The sequence below is a fragment of the Phalangium opilio genome, unplaced genomic scaffold (genome assembly GCF_054372755.1).
Source record: "Phalangium opilio isolate 3A_F unplaced genomic scaffold, DU_Popi_V2 ptg000062l_1, whole genome shotgun sequence".
Classification (NCBI taxonomy): domain Eukaryota; kingdom Metazoa; phylum Arthropoda; class Arachnida; order Opiliones; family Phalangiidae; genus Phalangium; species Phalangium opilio.
Window position 1 is genome coordinate 933525 of NW_028324179.1, and position 27258 is coordinate 960782.

General features: G+C 39.9%; 1 long non-coding RNA gene across 2 annotated transcripts; it reads right to left on the bottom strand.

Moving 5' to 3' along the window:
* Positions 1-3464: 3464 nt before the first annotated feature.
* On the bottom strand, positions 3465-27258 carry LOC149663448 (uncharacterized). 2 transcript variants are annotated; one of them, XR_016368523.1, is made up of 3 exons: positions 27145-27258; positions 27058-27087; positions 3465-4487 (listed from the first exon to the last, which is right to left on the bottom strand). It is a non-coding gene; the product is annotated as an uncharacterized LOC149663448 (long non-coding RNA). The 2 variants fall into 2 exon arrangements; XR_016368522.1 differs by lacking the exon at positions 3465-4487 and having other exon boundaries at positions 26152-27087.

Consider the following 27258-nt stretch of genomic DNA (forward strand, 5'->3'; position numbering starts at 1 on the left):
AAATTTACATTTTCCTTTCGAATTATGTCAAAGTTCGCTTGGTCTTTTTAGACAGAGTGTTTCAAATATTCATTATTGATCCCTCAGCACGTACTCCCTTGAAAATAATTAATTTCATGATAAAATGTTTTCGGAAAATGTAATTGTTCTTGAAAAAGCGTAGATATGTAATTTTTTCAATTAATTTAGAGGGACTAGATCGATTAACAGTAAAATCAGTTGATTGAATTTAATATTTTTTAAGGATAAAATGGATAAAAATAACTAAAAAAAATTGCAATATCTGAACTTCAGCCAATTGATAAACCTCACACATATCGTTTGTTTTTTCGGTCTTGGTCCAAACCAAGACGTTTTTTTATATTTTCTTCTTAGTGCTGTTTGTAGTGAAGGCTTAAAGGTACTCGTTTTTGGTGTACTTGTTTTGGATGGTGAAAGCGCTACATTCTGAATGCAATTGGTAATATTATTTAGTTTAGGTCGAATGATTGGCGTTGAATTGAATGGCGTTAGAATTGTACTATCACAGTTTGCAGTTGAATCTAAGCCAGCATTGAAAAGAAAGTCAATTTCATCAACATCATCAATTTCTTCTACATCTGTTGGTTCAAATACTTTTGTAACCAAGTACTCATCATTGGTCTGTGATTGCGTGTTGGAATTTCTTTGTAGAATTCCGGGGTTTTTACCCAGAATAATCATTTTAATTCGGGCGAGAGCGTTTAATGGTGTCGGGTGATCATCAAGCCCACCACGTGTTCGCAGTTGGGAAAAGAAATTTTCCAAACAGTCCTGATTTAGACGGTGTGTCAAAATATAATTAATTCCATACTTATATTTCAGATCATACCAGAGAGATTGAAGTGATTTATTGGATATAATAATTCCTTTTTGAAAAAGCTGCAAACTATTAAACGGCACACCTTTTTTGTTGTTTGCATAAGTAGTATTAATTTTAGGATTGTAACATTTAGAAATCCATATTCTTCGGATTTTTGAGTCCTTTGGTAATGTAAAGTAACTGATATGATTCTTGTCCACATTTTTAGAAGTTACGGAAAATTTATTATCACATCCAGTTATTGCACACTTTGCTCCACCGTACGGCATGTTAAATATTTTATTTAGGTCATTAAAACAAGTTAAAAAATAGGAACTAATCAAAATTAATTGATTTTATCTAAGCCTTGTCCATAACTTATAGCCTCTACGCTGTATATTTGAGCTATGGTCGTCTGCAGAATCTCCACGTACTACGTCACAGAGAGAGTCAGGGAGAGACCAATCAAATAACGAGAAAAAATCAAAAGAAAACGGCGCGATCGAGGCAACCTTATATAGCGCTTTCTTTACGAACCTTGGGGTTAAGCCCCTATTTAGCGAAATCGTTCGAGAACCTATTGTATTCAATGGTATTTTGGAGAGATGCAGGGATGTTGAGTTTTTTCTCGCTGGTAGGGGGTCGATTGTCATGACGCTAGCCTGATGGCCAACATGTCATAATAGAAGCCCCTTTTTAGACCGTATTCACCATAAAGGGTTCCCCTCTCTACAAAAGTGAAACCATACCTATTTTCAACTACTCTTTCTGATCATACCGACATTGTTATATTGGTCAGGAAAAATAGGGGGTTGACCTTTCATACGTTTGCTACAATTTGAAATAATTTTCAGTGGTATACTACCTGTATTTCCTTCATTTGATTTTCCGTAATTATTTTTTAGACCAAATAACAACAAGAAAAATTAGTTGTCAATGTTAACAGGGATATTTGTTAAGAATGATGTGTGCACTAAAGGAGCTAGAGAAAATGACTCGCGACACTTGTCTAGAGTCAACTCTTAATTTGGAAAGTACGTTCGTTATTACAATTCCAAAAACCCAAAAAATCTTCCCCATTAAATAAAATTCTCCGATGTCAACGTTAAAATTCCTAGTTTTTTCCACACATTTTTCCCAAACCAGTGGCAACACTACATCTAAACCAAGAATAAGCGAACAAACAATCGTTATTCGTCGAACTCCGAGCTCCTATTTGATCCCCCCCCCCATAAAAAAATTAGGCAATAACTTTATATAATTTTAAAAGCATTCTCATATATACTGAATTTGGTTTCTTGAAGCGGATAAAAAAGGTAGTTTTAGGCGGGACTAGGGTAGCATATGGTTGAAAAGGGGGCCCAACGTAAGGGTCCCCGCTTATTTTTAACATCTTTGAAACCCAATATGATCTGGGCATCGCCATATAAAAATAAGGCTTCCATTTTTCTAGACTCCTGAAAAGGTGTTTGCCAAACGTTTTTCATTTCTTTACGGGAAGTTTTAAAACATCCAACCCATCTCCGGCCAAATGTTTAGAGAGAAGAAAAAAAAACGCATCTCAGTTTCATCCCTCGATTTCTCAATGAAAACCTAATCCATAACCTAAACTCGGTATGAGCACTTCGAAAGAGTACCTTCTTTACAGGGTGTTTCTGATAAGTCTGCCATAAATTAGAGATTGTGTTCTTATAGGTTCAAACTGAGTGGAAAGTGTAAGCAGAACTTTATTTACGACGATAGGGGCCAATCCATGTTTTGGGAGCTCATATCTCTGCACGTAACTAAATGTTGTAGACCCCATCCATGTTCTGGTGACACTTGCCACTGACTCAGTTTGACCCTAAGAACACACCTTTTAATTTACGTCAGACTTATCGTAAACACCCTGTACATACCACCATAACTTCCAAGGAGACCCGAGGACCGCGAAACAAAGACGCACATATGCAGTTTAAACGGCAGCCGACATAAATAAATATGAGATCCCAATACAAAAAACAATAAAAGCCATGGAATATCCTTGAATCATTCCATGAGAATTTTTATTTTCAAAATCTCGGGCGGCGTTTTGCTTTTCCTTGTGACAAAGAAATTTTGTTATGAATCACGTGACACGGTGGGGTGTTGTTTTCTTTATTGACAATCAAACTTTAACTTGATATATTTTATAATTCAGTTATGTTTAACGCATTTAATCTTTCGAAATTAGGGTCTAAATAACATGAGGTTTTTTAATAGGTTTTTGGAGAGTCAAATATTTTTAAAAACAAAACAAATCTACAAAAACAGGTGGTTATACCTGAAACGCTATACTACACCTTTATACTATGAGCGACGAAGCGTTAGAAAATTCGTAATGTCACCGTGTACCTTTAAAAAAAACCGCTCTGATGTATATTTGCGCTTTCTTCGACAACATCTAAGGATTAAAAAAGTCCCCTTCTTCCCTGGCTGCTTCTTCCCGTATACTTTAAGGGAGGAATTCTTTTTTTCTCTCTCTCTCTCCAAAGAGGCGGTATATCTGGTGTCAAATAACGGACTTTTTTTCACTAAGAGTATTAGAAGCATGGGGTTTTCAAATCTCTGATGGGCTCTAAACAATATTTTTAAGCCTAGGTCTAATTTAAAAACATTAAGACCATTATGATTGGAGATATCACGTTTTTATTAAAGGAAAGAAACTTCTACAACTATAGAAAAGAAACTTCTACAACTATAGAAAAGAAACTTCTACAACTATAGAAAAGAAATATGCTTTTTTTCGGTTGTTGGTTTATTATTAATTCTTTACTCGCGACATACGTATTAAAATAAAAGCAATTTCTGTTTCATAACCGTTACTTATCAAGAAATATTTACAAGATTATAACGATTTGAGATTAATATCAACTTTATAAAGAGGATCTTGTACTTAAGTCTTGTTAGTGGGGAAATAAGTAACCCCGTTTTTAGTTTTAAAAGGAAACAACAAAATGGTAAAAAAAAAAGTATTCCCCATCAATTATTAAACATTCGAGCAAATATTCTTTATTTGCTTAAAATTATTAACTAACTAGTAATTAATTATAGTTACATTTCTATAATCAAAACTACCTTAAAACTTTTATAAAAGAAAATTTTGACAAGGATGTTTTTAATTTTGCGTGCATTCTAAAAAAATTGGAAAGAAAAAATTCAATAATTATAAAGTAATCTTTCTTTTTATAGTGAGACTTTCTCTTGTAAATAACAATAAGAAAAAGGGGTATAGAGAACTAAAGAAAAAAAAAAGTTTGCGGTCATGGTTCAGGTACATTTTCAAAGGATTTGGTATGAGAAGGGGGTTAATTTTCTCTCTAACGAACATCGTATAGCTTTCCTCTTCCATTTCAACGTCATTTGGATCTTTATCTTCATAGGCCACCCTTTTCCAAATAATTGGGGGTTGCCATTGACGGAATGATCTTCTGAAAGCGCTAGAGTTGTTAGATTTGTCACTCGCGGATGAATCGGGAACAGTTTTACACAGCCGCCATGGTTGAAATTTTTTTCAAAAGTAGCGAGCATGGCGTCAATCAACTGGCCCATGTTGAACAGTTTGCTCGAAGATCCCGGCATGGGCCTTTATGGCATTTGGCTATTTCCTCTTTCACGTACCCAATGGTGATGCAGTTCATCTTGAAGACTAAACGATAAACGGATATTCAATGAATAAACAGAAGTAGTCACCTGTACTTAACATAAGCCAATCAGCGGTATAAGTAACAGCGTTAAGTTTGCCGGTGTAACGCGACAACAGTAAGTGTTTGAATAGATCAGGGGTTTTAAAAGGTTAGGTATGGCTAAAACCATATTACCTACGCGTTACTTTTTCACCCAAATAACATTCTCGGCCAAAGGGGTTTGGGGTAATCAAGAATGTTATTTGAGTCAAGCTTGACCCTGGTAATGTATGGCTAATAGTATTACCTATATATTACCTTGTCACTCATACGACTCTTTCCAAAGGTATTCCCCATTATAATAAAAACGGCAACCATCTACGTAGCTATACTATCGTACCCCATGTATAGTAACAAGAATCCATACATTTAAGAGGAATCATTCTGTAGCCTCCCGGACTCCCTTTTATAAGTCGCCAAAGATTGAGTGAGTTGCCCCTTCACTCCCATTAAAAACAGGCAATGATTAAGTGAGTAGCCCCTCGATTCCCTTTTAAAATCTCCAAAGATTAAGTGAGTTGGCCCTCGACTCCCACCAAAAACAGGCAATGATTAAGTGAGTAGCCCCTCGACTCCCTTTATAAATCGGCTATGAATAATTGTGTAGTCCTTCGACTCTGCTAAACTGGCGTCATTGAGTTCACTCCATTGAATTGAAAAATCGCCGATTAAGTTAGTAGCCCCTCGACTCCCTTTATAAATCGGCTATGAATAAGTGGGTTGCCTCTCGACTCTTTTAAAATCGAAAATGATTGAGTTATTAGTCCCTCGAATCGCCAATCATTACTTATGAATTAGTGAATAGCTCCTCGATTCCCTTTAAATATTACCAATTATTAAGTAGGTAGCACCTCGACTCCCTATAAAAATCGCCATTGAATAAGTGAGTAGCCCCTCGACTCCCTATAAAAATCGCCATTGAATAAGTGAGTAGCAACTCGACTGACTTAAAAAATCGCCAATGATTTAGCGAATAGCCCCTAGACTCCCTTTTGAAATCGCCAATAGACTGCCTTTGACGCGTAAGCGTTTGAAAGAGAATTTGGCTTAGGGTTACGAATGGCAGATACGTAAGCGATTGAAGTGAATTTGGCTTAGGGTTTCGTTTTCATTCTCTACTTAAGTGAGGCTAAAATTTAAAATCAATTATAGCATTTCCCAACGTATGTTAGCAAAATGCTATAATTGATTGTGACATTTCCCAACGGATGTCATTTAAAAAGTTTCTTCAAAAATATGTGGCATTGCGCATCCGCACCGAACTCTTATTTAAATCATGACCGCTTCTTTTCCGTTTTCACTCTCCCTTTAAAAAGGCGAACGATACTTTTTCTTCAGACCGAGTGAAAATAATAACCCATCGTTAGATGTTCACCAAACGATGTAGCGAAAAACCCTGGATAAAGAATGCGCGTGAGCTTGAAATTTTATTATCATGCTATAGGATCAGCAACTCCCTATCTCGAACGACAGCTTATTCCGTATATTCTCTATTACAAGATCGGTTGTCAGCACTCGCAAACCTAGGTCTCAATTTAATTTAGCCTTGCGCGTGCTGACAAGAGGCTAAAAAACTTCGGGATATAAACGATTTTAAATCCTGAAGATCCTGAAGTTTTTTGTCTCTTGACAGCACGTACATGGCTAGGTTACATCGAGACCTAGGTTTGGGCGTGCTGACAACCGATGTTGTAACGTGAGTATATACAGAATAAGCTGTCGTTCGAGATAGGGAGTTGCCTATCCTATAGCGTGAAAACAAATTTCGTTTAAAGATACGAGATCCCACGCATTTTTATAAACTGGCTCAATCCATTCAAACAATTACCATTCAATTACTAATTTTAATTTGTTGAGAAAATTAATTAACGCGCAAGTATGGCTAATCGTAATAAAAACATCAAACTATATAATGAACCTAATGATTAGGTTAATGTAATTTGATTACTTGATCGATTAAACCATGAATAAAACCCGAAATTAGACGGAGGCATCTTATGATGAGTAAAGTAATAATAATTATTGTCACTAGAGGGCGGTAAAAAGTGTAATATCACTGGGTCATCTTGTTAATGTTCACCAGAGTGATAAATTTATAGCTCCCGAAGAAAGATGGTGATTATTTGAAAATAAGTTGCAATGGATTATAAAATGCTGGTCATAAACACTCGTTAATGACGAGGGCACTTTATAATAAAATGATTTCTAACTTAAACAGACACACGTATCAGAAGTGAAATCCTATATTTTCACAGAATGAACGAGAAAACCCTACATTTTCATAGAATGACCTATAAAATCCCACATTTTCGCAGAATAAACAATAAAATCCTACATTTCCGCAGAATTAACAATAAAATTCTGCGTTTTCGCCGAATGACCTATAAAATCCTGCGTTTTCGCCGAATGACCTATAAAATCCTTAGGGCTCGGGGATCGGTTAACTATTATTCAAACATATTTACATACCAAAATTTGTTAAACGAAGATTATATAAAAGTCTTTCGTCTCGATTTATTTTGGAAAATGGTAGAGTGATGATTATTATTCGTAAGTTTTTTTCCGAAAAACTAAAATTTTCAACATAATCAGAAGAATTTTACTCAAAAAAGTTTTTTTGCGATACGTTTTATTCGATTTCGATCAAAAATTATGATCCATACATTTCTTGATACAAATGTGGTTTTGGCTTCTTTTATCGATTAGTATTTGGAAGAGTAATCGCCACTTTTATTTTTTTACGATAAACTTTGATAATTTTTAAATTTTTTAAAGTCTATATTAACGAAAAAACGCAAAGTTTTATTCATTGACAAATAATTGTATTTAAAAACGTGATAATGGTATGAACTATCAATAAAAAATTGTGATTTTAAATATTATCAGAAGTATATAATACTTATCTTCGAGAGAAGTGTACCACATAGCGTGGTAACATGAGAACATAAAAAACAAGGTTACTATACCGAATCACATACGCGATAAATAGTACCCTCATCATTGACTATTTCCCAAGGCGTGCACTGTTAAAAAATGTTGCCTAAATTGGATGTAAATGGATCCAAACGGCTGACTCTGAGAGAGCACAGTTTTTCATCTATTTTTGGATAACGTAACTAGTGTCCAAAAAGGGAGGGTCGAATGATAAGCCAGATTTGGAGGCTCATCCAAAATTGAATCCAGAATCATCTATTAAGGGATCGATTATTACCCAAAAATGGTCAGAAAATTATCCACACATAAATCAAGCCCACTTTGGACAAAGTCCTAACCGATATAAGAATAAATAGAACCCTTATTGGACAAATTTCTAACCTATATCGTTCTAATATCAAGCCCATATTGCACTAAGAGCTAACGGATATTGGACTAAAATCAAGCCTACATTGGACTAATTTCTAACCGATATTCGACTAATATTGAGCCCATATTGGTGTAATATCTAACCGACATTGGAAAAATGTCGAACAATATTGGAATCATATGAAGCCAATATAGAGGCTAGATTTTTTACTTCACCGAGTGATGATTTATTTGGAAACGTTCTGTTCTCGACGTCTCCATCTGTCTGTGTGTTTGTGTGCCTGTCTGCCTGTTGTTACATCCCAGGGGGACGCGTTCGCAGTTTCCTAATCTGAACAAAAGGGTTCACAATTTCCGCATCTTATTCACAGTCGACGGATATCTGAAAAAATGTACTGACCACTATTCTATTAACTGTCATCACCAATCTAACTACACCATTTTAAGGTCTTTCAAACACTCTAGGAAAAACGTCTTTTAAAACGATACAACTAGTAGAAGTATAAGTAACTTCAGAAGAAGTATAAGTATCTTCAGATAAAAATAATTAATATCATGTAAATTTAATAAATTATATGCGATAAAACCTCTCTTAACTGAGAACTCTGTAATCAAGGACGAGTAACGAAGATTGGGTATGAAGTCGATAGACTGGATACATTTAACTGTATAGGCGAGAAATTGAGACTTTACTCCACTGTATCATGGAACTCTCTCTAAAGTTAATATAGGATGAGTATTGATATCGTTAGTTAGTAAAAACGGAATAGAGAAGTCGTTTGAAGTAAATGATCAAAAGATGTTTCAAGTGTGACTCTCTGAAATACAGTAGGCGGTAGGGACGACTGCATTTTTACTTCTCCTGTAGACAGGCTTTGTACCTAACGTGTCTGTCTGTGTTTTGTTTTAACTTCTGCAATTGTTTATCAATAAAGAGAAATGATTGCATGTCTAGGTAAATAGGTGTGTTGGTGATCCTTAAATATTATTTCACTTCCCCTTTTTACCTTAACCCCTCTTTGTTCGAGTCTAGGGCGTTTATGTTGAGATAATATGGATGCACCAAGAATCGAAGGCATCCATTTTCGAATTAAAACTAGCATTATCTATTATCCCTTTCTGATGTTACACATTAATTGTTGTTGCTTTTATCGCCATTTCGACGATACGGTAAGCAAAAGTAGTTTCCAAGCCCGGTAATCAAAGACGTTAAGTTCATACACAATTAATTCAGTTTTCCCACTAAAACCTGTGTAATTTTGCTACTAGTTTAACGTGGTGTCGCGAGATCCCTATGGCGAAAATTTCACAGATATGCTTTTTTGCTGTTTGGAGGAAAGTATTTTGCTATATAGTCCACTAACGTAATAACTATGGCTTTTTGGAATTGGGTTTTTATCGAATGATTGTAACAATAAGTGAGTTTGACGATCTTATCATAAATAACTGATACGGAAAAAAGCGTATGCATGTTAAATTCTAATAAGAAATAATAGTGACAATATTCCAGATGAATGTCTACTACAAAAAAAATGATTTGAATATTTTTTAAAAAGGTTCAATTACAAAATATTACGCTAAAAGTTAGACTTCAAAGCAAGTGAATTTTAGAATAGAAAATATTTTTAATTTAACCGAACAAAGAGTACGACCTTTTTTTCTACAAAACGTTTTTCGGAAATTTTGCCGATTGATTAAATTTGTCGGTTAAATTCTTACTAAGATTATTCAATCTCAAAAAATATCAGCTAAAATTGTTGTTTTGTTTAAATGAATAAACTTCTGAATAGTTTTCGATTATTTGTAGTTAACCGTATTTTTCGAAAAAAGCGATCAAAAAACCCCGAGCCCTAAAAATCCTGCGTTTTCGCCGAATGACCTATAAAATCCTGCGTCTTCGCCGAATGATCTAAAATTAAATTAAATAAAATTTTGGGCCTAAATAGGATTGGCGACCATCTAAGCCGAAATACCTAGTCGCTATTTAGGCCCAATATTTAAGTTTGGCAACACTGAAAATGCGCTGTACAGTGGAGAAACAGGCACTCGTCGTGAAGCACTCCGTTGCCTACGAAATAAGTAGTTCAGTGATGCCAGGTGGGAAAAGTGGAATTGCCCTTTTTGGTGGGCCAAAATTTCCCTGGTTCAGGGTTGCCAGATTCGGCGCATAGAAAATGAATGAATTATAGCATGACGAATGTTAATGGCGATGTATTCTCGTCTGCTAAGTAAGTGACCGATTGTGGTCGTTACCAACAATAGATCAATTATTTAGCATAAGACTTTTGATAATTAAATGTTTAGTAATTACTAAAAACAGTAGCAGGGCTGCCAAAAAATGGGAACTCAACTTAAATAACAAGTCAATTTGATGAACATTGTTAAATTTTTTATGTTGAGATTGTTGGCTTTGAAAAAAAAATTCTTTCCATGGAATAAACCCAACCAACAATGAAACAAGTTGGCTTGGTCTAGCCTCCATCTAAGGGATAGGATCACGTGACTAACAAAGTTAACTGTAGCACCATCTGTCGTTGAGCGACGAAAATAAATCTCTTACTTTTCTGATTGGTTTAAGAGTCTGAATCTTGGGGTAAAACGGGTTCTGCGCATGGCAAAAATCAAACCCATCATGTTATCCCTTTCTCTTCTCAAAACTCGAGCTCGAGATCTGAACCGTTATTAAAATTCAAAAGATTTGTTGGCTGGGTCTCGTTCCCTAGTCTAAAAATTGTAGGTTTTCAGGAGTCAAAATTTCCCTTAATCTGGCATCTCTGGGTCACCAGTTGAAGCTTGGCTGAAGATGGGGGGGGGCTTTACCTTATATATGTCGTCGCGTGATGGCGCTAGTTGCTATTCATCTATAAAGGGATCATACATTAAAGCATGAACCTTCTATATAATGGACCAGAATCTAAATGGCGGATCCCATGTTAAAGTTTTCTCGCTAAAGTGTCCCAATTCCCCAAAATAATAAAGAAAAAAAAGCTAGCAGACGACAAGGTCTTGGTGAGAGAGACGGTACAATGCAGGGTGGGAAATAAGGATTTTTTTGAAACTGGACATTGGGCCAGCGACCCCACTGGCCTGGAATAAATAAACTGGTCCATGACCATTGACCAGGGCGCGTGTCTACTAAACTTTAGAAGTTGATAATTAAAATAGTTGAGATAATGTCTGGACTCTGGTTACCCTTGAATTTTTTTACTGGTCCCATGGACCACTGACCCATCGCCCCTCCGATTTAATTTATAAACTGATCCAGGCAATATTTAAACTGGTCATTTGCCCTGTGCCACCGCCTTATTTCCCACGTTGCACGGTAGAATGTAAATAAGTAAAATGGCCGCTTAGTCTAATTTCTCTAAGCCTTGGGACTAATGTTAATTTTTTTGCATCCATTTAAAAGTTTAATAAAGCAATTAACAATAGTTAAAATAAACATTTGCGCCTTTGCCAATTGTGAAAGTGATTCAAGGAAACTGAAATGGAAAAACGAACGTTTTGTACCCTTCCCAAAACGACCACGTTTGTTAACATTGTACCGCGGTGCGCGTACGCTGCGAAATAGGCGAGCAACTGCGCACAGACGTTGTAAGCGGGAAAAAAAAACCTCAAAGTTTCTAATCCTTTTAGATTGATGGTTCATGATTTAAAGTAAATTTGTTTGGTTTGGTTCATTGTGGATTTTGAAAATTTTATTATTTAATTTCTTTTTATTATTAAATATAAGTAATTTAATACTAGAAGTTGAAATTATAAATCGAGAAATATAGACAGCGCGACAACTAACGTCGTATAACCTTGTAGAGAACTTCTATTTTAAAGACCCCAAAAACGTAACCCTCATATTTCTTTTCGAACAGTTCTACATTCTATTCGTCTTAATCTAGTTAATGGAGTCACGCAGGGGAAAGGATTGAAAACCGGTAAAGAAATCTATCCATAACCGTTGATCCTGAGACCGGGCTCACTAAACCTATATTATCTGTACCTATGTACTGTACAAAAAAATGAGCGAAGGCTCTTCCTTTACGGAAATCCATAAACAGAGTGAAACAACAATTAAGCTTTCCATATATGCGGCCATAGATGGCGGAAAATTCCACTTCTTTAGTAGGTTGGAGGTGGTAGTACCAAAGAGAATATACCAAGAGGAGCAGAAACTTTGTAAATGGGGACCAGTTGTTCCCATGACCGCGTCGTCGGCTAAAAATTACCTTTTGTACGTCAACGGACGAACCAGAGATCAACCCTTTCCCACTACCAAAGATAAGCAGCCGACATAATTTAACCCATAACAGGCGTCGCTGTTTAGCCAATCAACAAAAACCGGATCTAGTTACTCCGAAACCGTGACTGCGCTTTTCAAAAGCCTTGTGAAAAGCTAGATTTTCTGCTCCTCTTGGTATATTCTCTTTGGTAGTACTTGGTACTCATTCGTTCAACAAAAATTGTGTCAAATGTTTTGAGTAAGAAGTTAATATAAGAACTTAAGATGGATGTTTTTAAATGCAAAAGCGTAATCTAATACATAGTTTACAGGCATGGAGGATTCCTACCATTAACACAAGAAGACCAAGCGACTTGGAGTGTAAAATCGTCTGCTATTTTACACTCTAAGTTGCCCGGTCTCCTTGTGCAAATGGTAAGAATCCTCCTTGCGTGTAAATTATGTATAAGAGAAGAATAATGTGACTGAGGTGAATCCTCAACGAGTTTTAGGAGCCGAGACCGACGTGAGCTCGAAGTTAAATATTGAGCCCGGACTTTATAAAGCGAGCCGAGTCCCGTTATTTAAACTATTAAATTTGAGTCCGAGCTGAGCTCAGACTTATTATAACGATGAGCCCCAGCCTGAGCTGAAACCCGTTATTTAAATAATCAAATTTGAGCCTGAGTTTAGATTACTTTAGAAAGTGAAAATTTCGTGAGCCAGCCCGAGCCGGACTACTTTTTATATTCAAGAGGTGGGGGTTACTGGTCCTTGGGACAACATTATCAATTGCAAATCTACAGAACCAAAGCAGGGACCAGTTTATTATTTTGAACACTAGAGGGAGGGCGGGGGTCACTGGTCCCCAAGGGCTAGTTTAAAAAATACTCTAACATCCCAGACTGCCAGTACAAACCCGTAGGTAACGAGCACGGAAACTTTAGAAGAATAAAAAGGCCCTTAACACTTGTAACGGGGAGCCCGTTACCGGAGTTCACCAACAGATGGAGCAAGCTACACCTATACCAGAGTTCCCCGCTAGACGGCCCAGAAAGCTGAACCTTGGACCTGTCGTCTGCTCGCCCTCGGATTGGCTGATCCCAGGAGGCCCGAGGGGATATAATTCAAAGGTAGCCCGGGAATCTAGGCAGTTGGAGTAGTATCGGGATCGAGACCAGTTAATGATATTTATTAGACTAATTAACTTTATTTGCTTGTTTATATGTTATTTATCGGATTGTAATAGATATATATTAATTTTACTAACGGATTGTAAATATAAATTAACCGGTTTTCTATACAAATAAATTATTAATTAACTGAAACTACGTAGTCGTGTGTTTTCGGGCCTAAGTAGAAGCGCGCGATTACAATTGGTGCCCCGAGTGAGGACATAACTTTTGAATTTCGCGCCTTTATCTCCCGGAGTTTGTGTTTAATACGGACTTGCGTTTCAACGGGTGCTCACGCTCGGTTCGGAATTACGGAATTTTTTCTCTCTCCAGCAGTCTCGCTTACGTGACGTCACGCTAGACCTCCGCGACTCTGCTTCGCGAACGAACGCATAGGAATAAAGGCGCGCGTTTTAATATTTTGAAACTATAGCTTTATTTAATTATTCTTTTTAACTGGGGTAATTTAAAGAATATAAATTAGCGTTTGCTTAATTATTATTTTCTGATATTTACCCGATTTAAAAAGATATTAAATATAGTTGATGAAAAATTGACAAACATATACATGTCTTTCAAAATAGTTTTTATTATTTTTGAAAATTTGAACTTGTTTAGGAACTTAGTAGTTTTAACAAACACATGGTAAGGAATTGAAATTAATCTAGGTAAAATTCGTTTTTTCAAAACACCAAAACACAAAAGTTAGGAAAATTCATTTAGAATTATCAGGTACATTTTTAAATACTAGTAGCTTATTTAACTATTTTACTCATTTTTTTGGAGCTTTTTCTCTTTCCATCATTTGCTTCAGGGGTTGTGACTTTCATTGAGTTGAGGTATTTAATTCGTATAAAAATTCGAAGTTTTACGAACGTTTTGACAATATCACAAGGGTATTTTGTCTCCTTTTCAAATATTATTGAGCTAATATTTTTGACAATATTTTCTTCGTTGGATAAAGACATATTTGGCAATAATGTTTGAAAAATATTTTCATAAATTTTTATCTTCTCCATGAAGGAACTGGAAGGAATGACTAGTCCTCCATATGACAAAAAATTAGCCCAGGACGGAATTTGATATTCGTGATCAGATTTATTTTTATCCACTAAGTCTAATTCTGGGTAAGCCTTATAATGCTTTTTGGCTACCCATCCACCAAAGTATTCTAACCCGTATTCCTCGCATTTCTTAAAATCACTATTACATTCTTGAGATTTGATTGGGGTACTAGTAATATTTTTTTTACTATTAATTATATGGTTAATGGACTGAATATTAGCAGCATTAGTAATTGAGTATAGAGGGGTGGGTGTTATTTTGGGGCACAAATTATCAGCCACTAAACTATCATTTGATACAAAATCATCAACATCAGTTTCTACTTGGGCAGTCTCTAAAATGCTATTGAGAAGGTAAACATCATTATCTTTTTCATTATTACTAAAGATACTTGATGCTAAATACTCTCCGTGGCTCTGATCAGTTGTGTTGCTATTGTTATTAAATACTCCGGGATTTTTCCCTAAAATAATTAAGCGTATTCGGTATATAGCATTAAGTGGAGTAGGGTGATCATCGAGACCACCCCTCGTACGGACTTGGGAAAAAAAATTCTCCAGGCAATCCTGATTCAACCTGTGCGTTAATAAATATTTGATGCTATAGTTATTTTTTAAATCGTAATATAGCGCTTTTAGTGAGTGGCATGATGTTATAACCCCTTTTTGAAAAATCTGGAGAAATGATTTTACCTTCCCATTTTTGTCCTTACATTGCATGTTGTTAATTTTTGAAATCATCTCATTTATAACATCCTCCTGCTCTTTTATATTTACGCCAAAACCACATTTATTCGGATTTGAATCACTTTCAACATAAGAATTGAAAACGTCAAACCAGTTGTTAACAATTTCAATAAATTTTGCTAGTTCGATAGTAACGTCATTTTCTAAATTATTGATTTTTGTACCTTTATTCATATATAATAAGGCTTTAGATGTGGTATTTGAAAGTAATTCAGCCGCTAAAGCTACATTTTGTCGTTGAGGGCCTGCACATTCTAAATGTATCTTTCTTAATTTTGGGCACATTTTAATGTCAGACTTTTGGGAATTCAATAGCTTTTCAAGGGGTTTTCTATCTATCTCAACATCCCCTCCGTCTAAAACAAATCCACCGTCTAATAGCCAATTACGAATTAACTTTAAGGCATGGGGCGCATCCGAGAAACAAAATACTTTTCTATCAGGATTGCTTGGGTGTGAAAAAAATGTACGGTGTATATTTATCCCCAGCTCTCTCCACAAACCCATGTTTCCCCCTCCCATATCACAGACAGTGGCAACGATCATATATCCAGCTTCATAAACTTTTGAGATAATTTCGAATAAAATTTTTTTGGTCATCTTTTTATCAAAATCTATGTAAACAGGCTGCTTCCATTTGGAAAAGAGTCCTCGCACCATTCCCACCTGCATTTGACTGTGCTTCCCTATTATTTGGTCAAATTTCACATCGTACTCGTACTGACTTTTTATTTTCATCTCATCAAAAGTCAAGACTGCAACTTTTTCTATTTCTGGCTTACTACTTCCGGTACTCTTCATGATTTTCAAAATGTCTTCTAAAACACCCTTTCCCAAATTAATTTTCGATGCGTATTTTCTCAGGGTCGAGAGTCCTGGTAATGGAATTCCAAATTCATTTTTTACAAAAAGATAAGCTCTTTTGCTGAAATAACGCAAAGTAAACGCTTTAGTTAGATCTTCCGTAGACCACACGACCATTTTCTTTCCCATTAATAGTTTCACTTGACTTTCAGTAAAGACTGTGCTTAAAATTTCTGAACATTTAAGATTGAGTTGTTGTTTCATTTTCTTTTGAGTTTTCAATTGCTTAAGTTCTTTTATCAACTGTTTGTTAGAAACTTTTAGTATATTGATTGCATTTTTCATATCATTCATTCCCTTGGTTTTCTTCATGTATTGTTTTTTCATATTAGAATATCTTGTTTGCCATATTTTAATTAATTTCTTTTGTTTTTCTGATGAATCACAATTACAAGACTTTTGATGCTTCGTTAATTTTTCGTTACTTTTAACCATAGGTTCTATTGTGGGTTCTAACGCAGGCTCGTTAATAATATCGTTACTTAATTCAGAATTTAAAACATCTTTGGCAATTTTTCGCATCTCCCTTTTACGAGCTCTGGATTTCCTTTCATTTTTCGAAGTATCACAGCCTGAAGCTTCATTTCCCAAATTTTGGGTAGGAATTGCAGTTTTCTTTAACTTGTAAGCCTTTCTTTTTGATTGAGAGCTCATTAGTTCTGCTTTAAAATTACGTTCGTAATCTTCATCACAAAAATGACTAGAGCATATAACACTTGTATATGGATTAAAGGAATCCTTTCGCCTACATTTATTAATCCAAATAGCCCGTCTATCAATGTCATCTTTGGGGAATACATGATAAACGATGTGGCACTTTTCTGGATTTTTTTTTGTGGTATTTAAGTTGTTATTGCACAAAGCTACTGCACATCGTGCTCCTGGCATTACGACGATTACGTGGCATTCAACAGGATTGAAAAATTCTATAAAGTTATAAGCAATTTGTTTTAGAACTAAAAAAATCACTAGTAAACAGCGAAAAAAAGAGAGAACGTTTAGGCCTAGGCTTACACATGATCAGATAATAATGAAGCTACACGTCAAAATTATATACTTTTTCAAGATATTTTTAGGCTGACCACTAAAATCATACGTTCTACATTTTATATAATAAAATTGATGGAATAAAAGTTATTCTTACCTTTGAAATTATCTTGTCAGTAAACATAAACAGCCGAGCTGCTCTTCGCGCGCCCGCACGACAAGCGAGTCGTATCTGGAGGTCTAGCGTGACGTCACCGAAACTTCTCTCTCTGGCGCGTACATTCTTCCCCCGAAACCGGCTGCGTGAGCAAACCTATATTAGTATTTTCTCAAGTTACCTTGCTTGCGTTTTACACGGACATCTTTTCACCGAGTGAACTGTTGGTATACTACTGGACTTGTGGGCTGATGTGCATCTTAGTGTGTTCCTTCTGCACAACGTGGGATTAGAACACCCTACAGTGAGCCCTTGATCCGGCCTGGGGGGATCTTTGAGGGTGTTCCGCAGACGCCGGGAACACTCTACCAGCACGGCCAACCAGGACTCTACGAACGATAAGTCGATCTTCCGTATTTCTTTACTCGGTTTTTGTATACTCCGTATGTTTGCCCCGGTAAGCGTGAGCAAAGGGGTTGTATAGGCTTCCCCAGTGTTCTCTCTCTCTCTCTCGTGGGTCCGCGTGATAGGGCGGGGCCTAAATTTCTCCTTGTGACGGAATGTACTTTATCTGTCGGAAGCCATTCCACGTTGACCGCCGAGCGATTTATATCGTATCATAAATTTTTTTACGCCCGACTACGAAGACCAATTTTTCGTTATTATCTACCTGACTGCCTTATTAACTGCTCAACTATTTTCCGGTAAGGCGATGGATTTAATTCTTACCTAGGGACGATAGCTTGCTTGGATAAACGGACAGTGATTCCGTTAACTATTTACTCTAAGCCTCGGTTACTATTATTACGGGCTGAGTCATTGCGCTTAGGTTTAGCCTATCTTCAGGGGCCGCCAACTTGGGCCTTGGACTTTTTGTCCGTTAAGTTTTATTAAATTCATTTAATTGGCCTTTATCTTTAGGTATCCAACATGGGGCTTTATTTTATTTGGGATCAAATCATTCTCCCTTATTTTATCCCATTTGCGGTGACGGTGACTTTGGGATATGTGGTCTATTTAATATGCCGGGAAATTGGTGTGACCGTGGGATATGATCGACATACCCCGTTACATGGATTTAACATACCTCCACCTCGTCAAGGTATTAATCCCCAGCTGCCAATTGGCAACATTAAACAGACTGGGCCTCCCATACCCTTAACCTTAAACCCTGGTACAGGGTGTCAAGTGCAAGCGCGTCCCGGCTCTTCTGACCTGATGGACCGGTTCCTCAAGGATTGTGATTTACAGTATAAGGACTTTAATGGCTCAGGACCCCCCTAAAAGGGCAACTTCTAGTATATTATCCCGGTCGGGTAGTGTCTTACGACCTTCCGAGTTAGACGCCGTCGATGTTCAACAGCGTAAAGCCTGGCAAAACTGGGCTAGGATTGAAGCCGAAAGAATTCGGGCCCGCGTGGGTCAATTTCGTGATGACCTAGGGACGGGTGAGCCACATCGGGAGCCACCGAGGGGAGTTACCCCTTTATCCCCTTTAAGGGCACCCCCTCCGCCAAATATCCCGGTCCTGAGAACCTCGTCGCCCTTGCAGCAGAGACAGGTTTTAGCCTCTGCGCCCCCTCTCCCCTTCGTCCAGCCAGGAGCTGTCAATCCGCCCCCCTTTGCAACCCCAAGGAATCCGGGGCCCTATTTAATATTCCGGCTAGGTCAAGAAATCGTAATCTTCCGGGGGAAGCCCCTCGCATGGTAGCATCCGGTAATAGCTCGGGTAGGGGCTCTGTTCTTCGACCTCCGTATGTTCCGGTGGTCAATCCACCTCAAACACCACCGCCAGTGACTCATAGGACGATGGGGACTAATCCCTCACCCCCTGCTGCCCTAATTCAGCATATTCCGGTGGTCAATCCACCTCAAACACCACCGCCAGTAACTTATAGAACGATGGGGATCAATCCATCACCCCCTGCTGCCCTAGCTCAGCAAGTTCCGGTGGCCAATCAGCCACTAACGCCACCCCGAGTAACTCAGAGTGTCTGGAACTACTACACCCCCGCCGGTGAATCCCACTACCCCAGTGCAGATAGTGGCCACCCCAGCCAGTGGCACGCGTTATAACCCGGTTCTGGGACCAGCCATTATGTTGCCTAGTTTTTCGGGTCGAGAGGATCCCAAAGAGTATTTATGTCAAATGGAAATGTTTATTCAATATCATAGGTTTACAGTTCAGGACATAAAATTATTAATACCCTTGTCTTTAAAGGACGATGCCCTTAGCTGGTGGAAAAATATTAGCCGCCATGCTAATCGCCCCGGGGATTGGGGATATTTCCTTCAACAATTTACCCAAGAATATTTGTCCTCCCGAAGAGACAGGGAAATCAGGGTCGCCCTCTATAGTTTAAAACAGGGTATGGGTGAGAACCTACATTCATTTCGTAGACGAGTCATACAGTTGAACGAGACCCTGTTGGATCCTATTGCAGAACATGAATTAGTCGAGATTTTAATTACCAATGTTTTACCGGAAATCACCTTGCTGTTGCCGGTAGGTTTATGTCGTACCCTGACTCAAGTACAGCAAGAATTTAGCCGTATCCAGAGTGGTATAGACCGAAAGTATGCCCAGGGTGGAACAGGGGGATATCTTTCAAGTCCTGGTCCAAGGGTGCGTTTTTCCGGTCCTACTGAGCCCACGAGCAGTACGAGTGGTCCGAATAGACCACCATTATCCCAGGCTTGCTATCGGTGTGGTAGCCTTAACCATCTTCGTCGGGATTGCCCCAGACCTGCAGGTACACCTCCTCGCCCGCCGCACACGAGAAATTTACCCGCACTTCCACCTGTGGCCCCCCAAGGTCAGGCACCAGGTGCGGGAAACGCTTAGGACGCATCCTGATAAGGTCTCAGGATGTGCGCCGGAACCCACAAGACCCCATTCTCATTCATACAGTCAAAGAAGATAATATTAACGATAGTCGACTTAAGGGTATAATCATTCAGATTGCATGTCAACCATGTGTTGCTTTTCTGGATAGTGGGGCAGACCATAGTATTGTTGCGTGGGATTTTTTGCATCAATTAGGAGTCCTTTCGTTAGTGGTTCCTCAGCCGAAAATGGTTAGGGGTGTACAAAAGGGTATAACTACAACTTCTGTAGGTTATATTGAGTTAGAGATAGATTTAGGGAGGCAAATGGGCACAATACCGGTACGCTTCCACGTCCTAAAAGACATAGAATTCCCAATTATCCTGGGAATGGACATCTTGGACGAGCTTCGAGCTAGCATCGACCATGAACGTAACGAATTCCGGTAATGTGGCTATATTCTTCCCCTCATTTATTTGAAAGATCATGCGACCGGGTTCATCCAAAACCAAGAACTCGACACGGGGACAGTCGATGTGTCCCAGTTAAATATGGGTACTTTAACGGAACAAGAGGTGGGGGACTTAATCAGGATTTGTCAAGAGTTTTCATTCCTTTTCTCTGGTCGTTCGGGTAGAACTCACCTGTTACGACATCGTATTAAGGTAAAACCGGGGACTGTCCCTATTCACCGACAGCCTTATAACCATAGCCGGATGGCTAATGAAGAAATAGATAATCAGGTCAGGGAATTATTGCAACAGGGGTTAATCCGGCCTTCAGATAGTCCATGGGCGTCGCCTACTATAGTGGTGGGAAAGAAGAATACAACAGAGAAACGAATGTGTATAGATGTTACCCGACTGAATAGTGTTACGGTAGATGACCCCTACCCGGTACCACGTATAGAAGACATCATAGATTCTATGGGAAAGCCCAGATACATTACTAAGCTTGATCTAAAATCGGGTTACTGGCAGGTAGCGATGCATCCGGATGATATCGAGAAAACGGCATTTGTCACACGGGAAGGGAAATTTGAATGGCTAGTAATGCCATTCGGGTTAAAGAACGCCCCTTCAACTTTTTCTCGGTTGATGAATAAGGTTCTGAAGTATGCTAGACGATATGGGGTTGGTGTATACCTGGATGACATTGTCATAGCTAATGCTAGTTGGGAGGAACACCTGGAAGCTCTTCGGTATGTGTTTTCACAGCTAAAACACGCCGGTTTAACGCTTAATTTAAGAAAATCAAGTTTTGGAGTCTCCAAGGTAGCAGTACTCGGCTATGTAGTAAGCGCACAGGGTGAACAGATTGACCCCGATAAAGTGAAAGCTATTAGGAATTTTCCCAGACCACGAACCATGAAACAGGTTTCATCTTTTTTGGGAATGTGTGGGTTTCACTCCCGGTTTGTCCCGCATTTCGCGGATCTGACGACCCCTCTTAATCGCCTCAAACGTAAACACCAGCGATGGCGGTGGGGAGACGAAGAGGAGAGGTCTTACCAGGCTTTAAAACAGGCAATAGCTGAAGCAGCTATGCTGCAGGCCCCAACCCCGGAGGGGAAATTTATAGTTACCACGGATGCTAGTGGCATCGGTATCGGGGGTATGTTAACCCAGATCCAAGGGGAAGTAGAAGTTCCCCTAGCATATACCAGTCGTCTCTTAAGACCTTCGGAATTGAAATATAGTACTCCAGAACAAGAAGCCTTAGCGGTTGTAGAAGCCGTTCGTAAATTTCGCCACTATATAGAGGGTCGGGAATTTGCTGTCTTATCGGATCACAGGGCGTTATGCTGGTTACTGCGCCTGAAGGATAAGAAAAGCCGGCTCATGCGGTGGGCCTTAGAGCTACAGGAATTTATGCCATTCGAAATCTTGCATAAATCCGGTAGGGAAAACGTGATTGCCGATGCCTTGTCTCGATGCCCGGTATCAGATTTGGACACAGTCAGTCCAAAGGTTTTAGAATCGGACGACACAGATCAGTCGCCCGGTCCTGAAGACCAGGAAGTCCGGGTTAATATGGTATCCTGTAATCCATTAGCATTAGGTCTCCCGCTTGATGTAGCAACTAAGGCCGACATTAAGTTAGCACAAGCAAATGATCCGTACTGGCGGTCTATTAGACAGGACTTGGCAAATGGAAAGGCGTCAAAATTATATGTGCTGAAAGATGACATGTTATACCGGATAGCGCAGGGTTTTCAACCGGAGAAGGTAGTTATTCCAACCACGATAGTACCACGGGTATGTCAAGCCTACCATGACCATCCGCTCTCGGGTCATAGAGGTCGCACCGCAACGTATAAACGGGTGCAAGCTAAATACTACCATCCAAAGCTATATTCCCTGGTTCAAGATTATGTCCGGGGATGCGACGTCTGCCAGAGATATAAGAGTCGCAATACTAAGAAACCCGGCTTAATGATTCCGTCTCATAAAATCCATCCCGGGGAGTTGGTTGGGATTGATATTATGGGTCCCTTACCAGTAACGAAATCCCAGAATAGGTTCTTAGTGGTAATGGTAGATTATTTTACCAAGTATGTAGAGTTATTCCCGGCACGAAGTGTTACCGCCCCTATATTATGTAAGATCTTACTACAGTATGTTTCACGTCATGGTACGATGACAGCTTTATTATCGGACAATGGACCTCAGTTCATATCTGTCTTGTGGAAGCGCTTATGTCGAATGATAAAAATTCAGTTAAAATTCACGTCCCCTTATCATCCCCAGGCGAATATGACAGAAAGAGCAAATAGGGTCATAGGAGAACTCATGAGTATTTATACCGGGAATGTCCATACGAAGTGGGACGAAAGCTTGCCCCTTATTCAATTGGCCATTAACAGTGCCATACATACTTCAACTGGTTCATCCCCCTTTTATTTACATCATGGTTATGAGCCTACCTTACCCTGGGATGAACGTACCTTTGCCGGGATACCCGAGGACATTGAAGGAGAGATTAGGGGTTATGAGGATGGGCCACTCAGGGAATGGCAGTTATCCATTGACTTTGCCCAGGAAATGAATGAGCAAGCCAGTGCCAAACAAAAACGCTTTTATGACCTTAACTATTCCGATGGGGAACTAGAAGTGGGGCAGTTAGTATGGAAAGTAGGACATAGCTTATCCAACGCTGCGGCTAAGTTTTCAGCTAAGTTAGCTCCGGCTTGGGAGGGTCCCTATAGGGTAGTCGAAAAGATATCACCAGTTTCCTATGTTATCATGGATTTGGAGTCAGGTGCTTTAGCCGGTACTTGGCATATCAATCAGTTGAAACTACTGTTGAACTCAGTGGTCCTTGAAACCCAGGAAACCACGGAGATTGAAATCCCACCGGTAATACAGGAACTGGAGAACAATGTAGACCCCGGAGATGAGCCCGAGCATGAATTGGGTGTCACACAGGAAGAAAGGTCGTTTAGTGAGGCAGATTCCCGGGACGGTCTGGAGAATATCTGGGATACGGTGCCCATTAGAGTATACGACTTCCGGGCTCGTCAAACCCAGACAGAAGGAGTCGTCGATAGGCCGTCAACCTCGATAGACGTAGAACCAGAGATACCTGTTCCGTATCCCAACATGCCAGTAGAAAACGACTTGGTTCCCCCCCAGATACCACGGCGGGAATATAATCTTCGACGCCGGGGTCGAGTTGAAGAACAAGAAGAGCAAGGGGTAGATTTAGCGGTGGCCGGTCCTTCTGGGGAGGGAAGACGGAAACGTGGCATTCAGAAGGACCCGGTGTCGGAGATAGACAAGGAGGATGAGGACGATGTGTTGATGGCTCCCTTTCGGTATGGGTGGAAAAGGGAAATAGTTTTGAGGAAGGATACCGGAGGTCGAATTGGGGATGTGTATTATTATACTCCGGAACCAGTTAAAGAGAAGTTACGATCATACAAACAAATTGCGGCTTTCCTCGGTACCCATCGCAACCAAGCCCACTTATTAGGCATGCGTAATTTCAGCATGAAGCCCCAGCCGTTTGCGTATCCCCCGTTTGAGATTGTTCGCCATGCTCTATGGTGAAGCACAACCAATCGGACTACGATCTTAGTTCCATTTTGCATGGACCTATCGATTCAAGTGTGATGAGACTAACTGTCTATAGCCAACCTTTTACCTATTTCAGGCCATGGCCAGTTCACGACCAAAGACGTATTGGAGCCAACTTTTTGGCCTAATGGACGCGTCATCAAGCGATGAGGACGACGTCCCTAACTACGTACCAACTCAACCACTAGTGGTTGAAATTACCGGAGAACTTGAAAATGGGGGAGTAGCTCAAGCGTCGGTTACCCCTGTGGTTGAAATTACCCGCGAACTTGAAAATGGGGGAGTAGCTCAAGCGTCGGTTACCCCAGTGGTTGAAATTACCGGAGAACTTGAAAATGGGGGAGTAGCTCAAGCGTCGGTTACCCCAGTGGTTGCAGTTACCGGAGAACTTGAAAATGGAGAAATAGCTCAAGCGCCGGCTACCCCATTGGTGGAAGAGACAGAGAGGGTGGAGGACATTCAAGAGTCAGAGATAATAACCACACCACCCCCACCCGTGGAGGAGCAGGCCCTGGCCCTCCGTAATATAGAAGATATTTCACCGAACAGTCCAGAGGGAGCAGTACCACACTTCCGCTACGTGGACATTTTCTGCTCTCTACCGTGTTACGCATCGAGAACGGGAACAGATCTGAAAAATTTCTCCCGACACGTCCGAGCCCTTCCGGAACGTTTCCCGGAAGGTTTTAAAGGGTGCCTCTCCCACTTCGGGGCCATCCCTGATGAACTTAATATAGAATTCATGCAATCCGACCTGGCAAGTCCCGGGGTTCTTGGGGCAGTGGGCATTCCCCCCCTGTACGCTAAAGCCTATCTACAGGATGACAGGATCGAACAGCATTTAATTAATGCTCTGGCGTTCTCCAAGGTCCGCGCGGTCGGAGCCATTGGCCTGGATTCGTCCCGGGTCATAGATCTTTGCCCCCCGGAAATTCAAATTCGGGCTTTCCGGCGCCAGTTACGCCTTGCCGCAATTTATAACTACCCGGTTTTAATTCAATGCCGCGAAGGACAACACAACAAAGAGGTCTTTAAAACGTGCTATCGCATGTTAAGCGAAGAACTCCCTCCAGGACATGCCATTGTTCTACTCAATTTTTCCGGCGGTCGTGAGGTGGCCGACAAATTCCTTGCTCGGTTCCCACAACTATACCTTGCGATATCCCCGGCTATGGAGCCGCGTTATATGGCTAGGTTCCTCCACGGACTCCAGGTGGTGCGCCTGTTAGCACAGTCAGGGGCACCGATGTTTGCCCTGACTCGAGCCTCTTCTGCCGTACCATCCCCTGGTCTGGCCTTATCGGTGATCCAACGGATTGCGCAAGCTAAGAGTTTACCGGTCGCGGACGTGGCCGCTACCCTCTGGTCTACTTCCCAGAAATTATTCAGATATGCCAACTAAGCCATGAGGCGGATGTTTTGTTTTCCCGGATTTCCCAATTAATTCATTTTTGTATTTAGTGGGTCATATTGACCTCCTCGATTATCCCCTGGTTGGAACTCAGGGTGTTCCTTTTCTTTGTTTTTCTTATTTTTTGGACATTTAACCTACCTGGAAGAGTGATCTCGGACATCACCTTTTCCCAGAGTTCTTCACGATCACATTCTAATTTTGACTAACTAGGCTAACAACATGACTTTATATTTTTTTTGCCCATAAATCTGGGACATTTATCGATAAAAAAAAAAAAAAAAAATATTTTTTTTCTTGTGCTCCTTCTGGTTGCTTCTTGTTTTTCTGATATCAATAACGTGAATATGTCTACTCTTGTACCCTCACCCCAAAGTAGACCTGTTCCCACATAACCATCGGACTCAATAAATATGTTTGTTTCTAACTCCCTATCTGTGGTCCACCCGTGTTTCTGAATTTGGTTCCCTGGCTTTGGGTGGGGTTTCCCTCCCCACTCTTTTCTTTTCAGATACTCCCAGCGGCCTTACACTGCTGTTTCCCCTTTCACCCGGGGCCGCTGCTTCTTTCTTGCAGAGGGGGAGGATGTAACGGGGAGCCCGTTACCGGAGTTCACCACCAGATGGAGCAAGCTACACCTATACCAGAGTTCCCCGCTAGACGGCCCAGAAAGCTGAACCTTGGACCTGTCGTCTGCTCGCCCTCGGATTGGCTGATCCCAGGAGGCCCGAGGGGATATAATTCAAAGGTAGCCCGGGAATCTGGGCAGTTGGAGGAGTATCGGGATCGAGACCAGTTAATGATATTTATTAGACTAATTAACTTTATTTGCTTGTTTATATGTTATTTATCGGATTGTAATAGATATATACCGGTTTTCTATACAAATAAATTATTAATTAACTGAAACTACGTAGTCGTGTGTTTTCGGGCCTAAGTAGAAGCGCGCGATTACACACTCTCAAAAATATTGACCAATTACGTCTGAATCGGGCCAAAATATCATTTCTAGGCCCAAATTGCGGCTCTGGCAATGAACGGAGGTTAATTTTGTATGGAAACCAGCTCCAATATAAAAAACGGATCAATGTAATTATATTTCATTGAGAAACTTCGTCTGCTTATATTTCGACCGCACCCACAAATCTTACAGCGACTTCTATTGGTCAAAAATGTCATTCTTATCAATATTTTCCGGATCAGTCAAATTATTCGGTAATAATAAGTACAAAGGAAGGTTCATAATGTCATTAATACCAAATTAAGAGTGAATTGAATTGAATGGGGGGGGGGGGGCGTTTTTACCCAATCGGTCAATTCCTCGCTACTAAAATATTCTTCAGCGGGAAGAGCAGCGTTGGCGTGACCAAAGAGAATATACCAAGAGGAGCAGAAACTTTGTAAATAGAGACCGGCTCTGAATTTGGAGAAACTAGTTCCGGTTGTTCACGTGACCGTGTTGTTCTCTTAAAAATTACCCTTTGTACGTCAACGTTCAACCCAGAGATCAACCCAGGCTTTGCCACCACCAAAAATAAGCAGTCGACATAATTTAACCAATAAAAGGCGTCGCTGCTTAGCCAATCAACAATAACCGGATCTAGTTTCTCCAAAACCGTGGCCGGGCTTTTCAAAAGCCTTGTGAAAGGCTAAACTTTCTGCTCCTTTTGGTATATTCTCTTTGGCGTGACTTTGCGCGGGCGTACCCGAAGACGAGACCACGGAACTGTTGGGTACTACAAGTAAAGAAGAACTTGAGGTCGGAGGTGTGCTCTGTTTGGGCGTTCTACTACCATCGCTTCCTGGTCCCGATCCACCGCCGCTTTTACGATGCAGCAATGGACTTTTCTTGCGTTTCATCCTCTTAGTTGGGCTTAAAAGAACACTCACAATCATAATCACTTTAA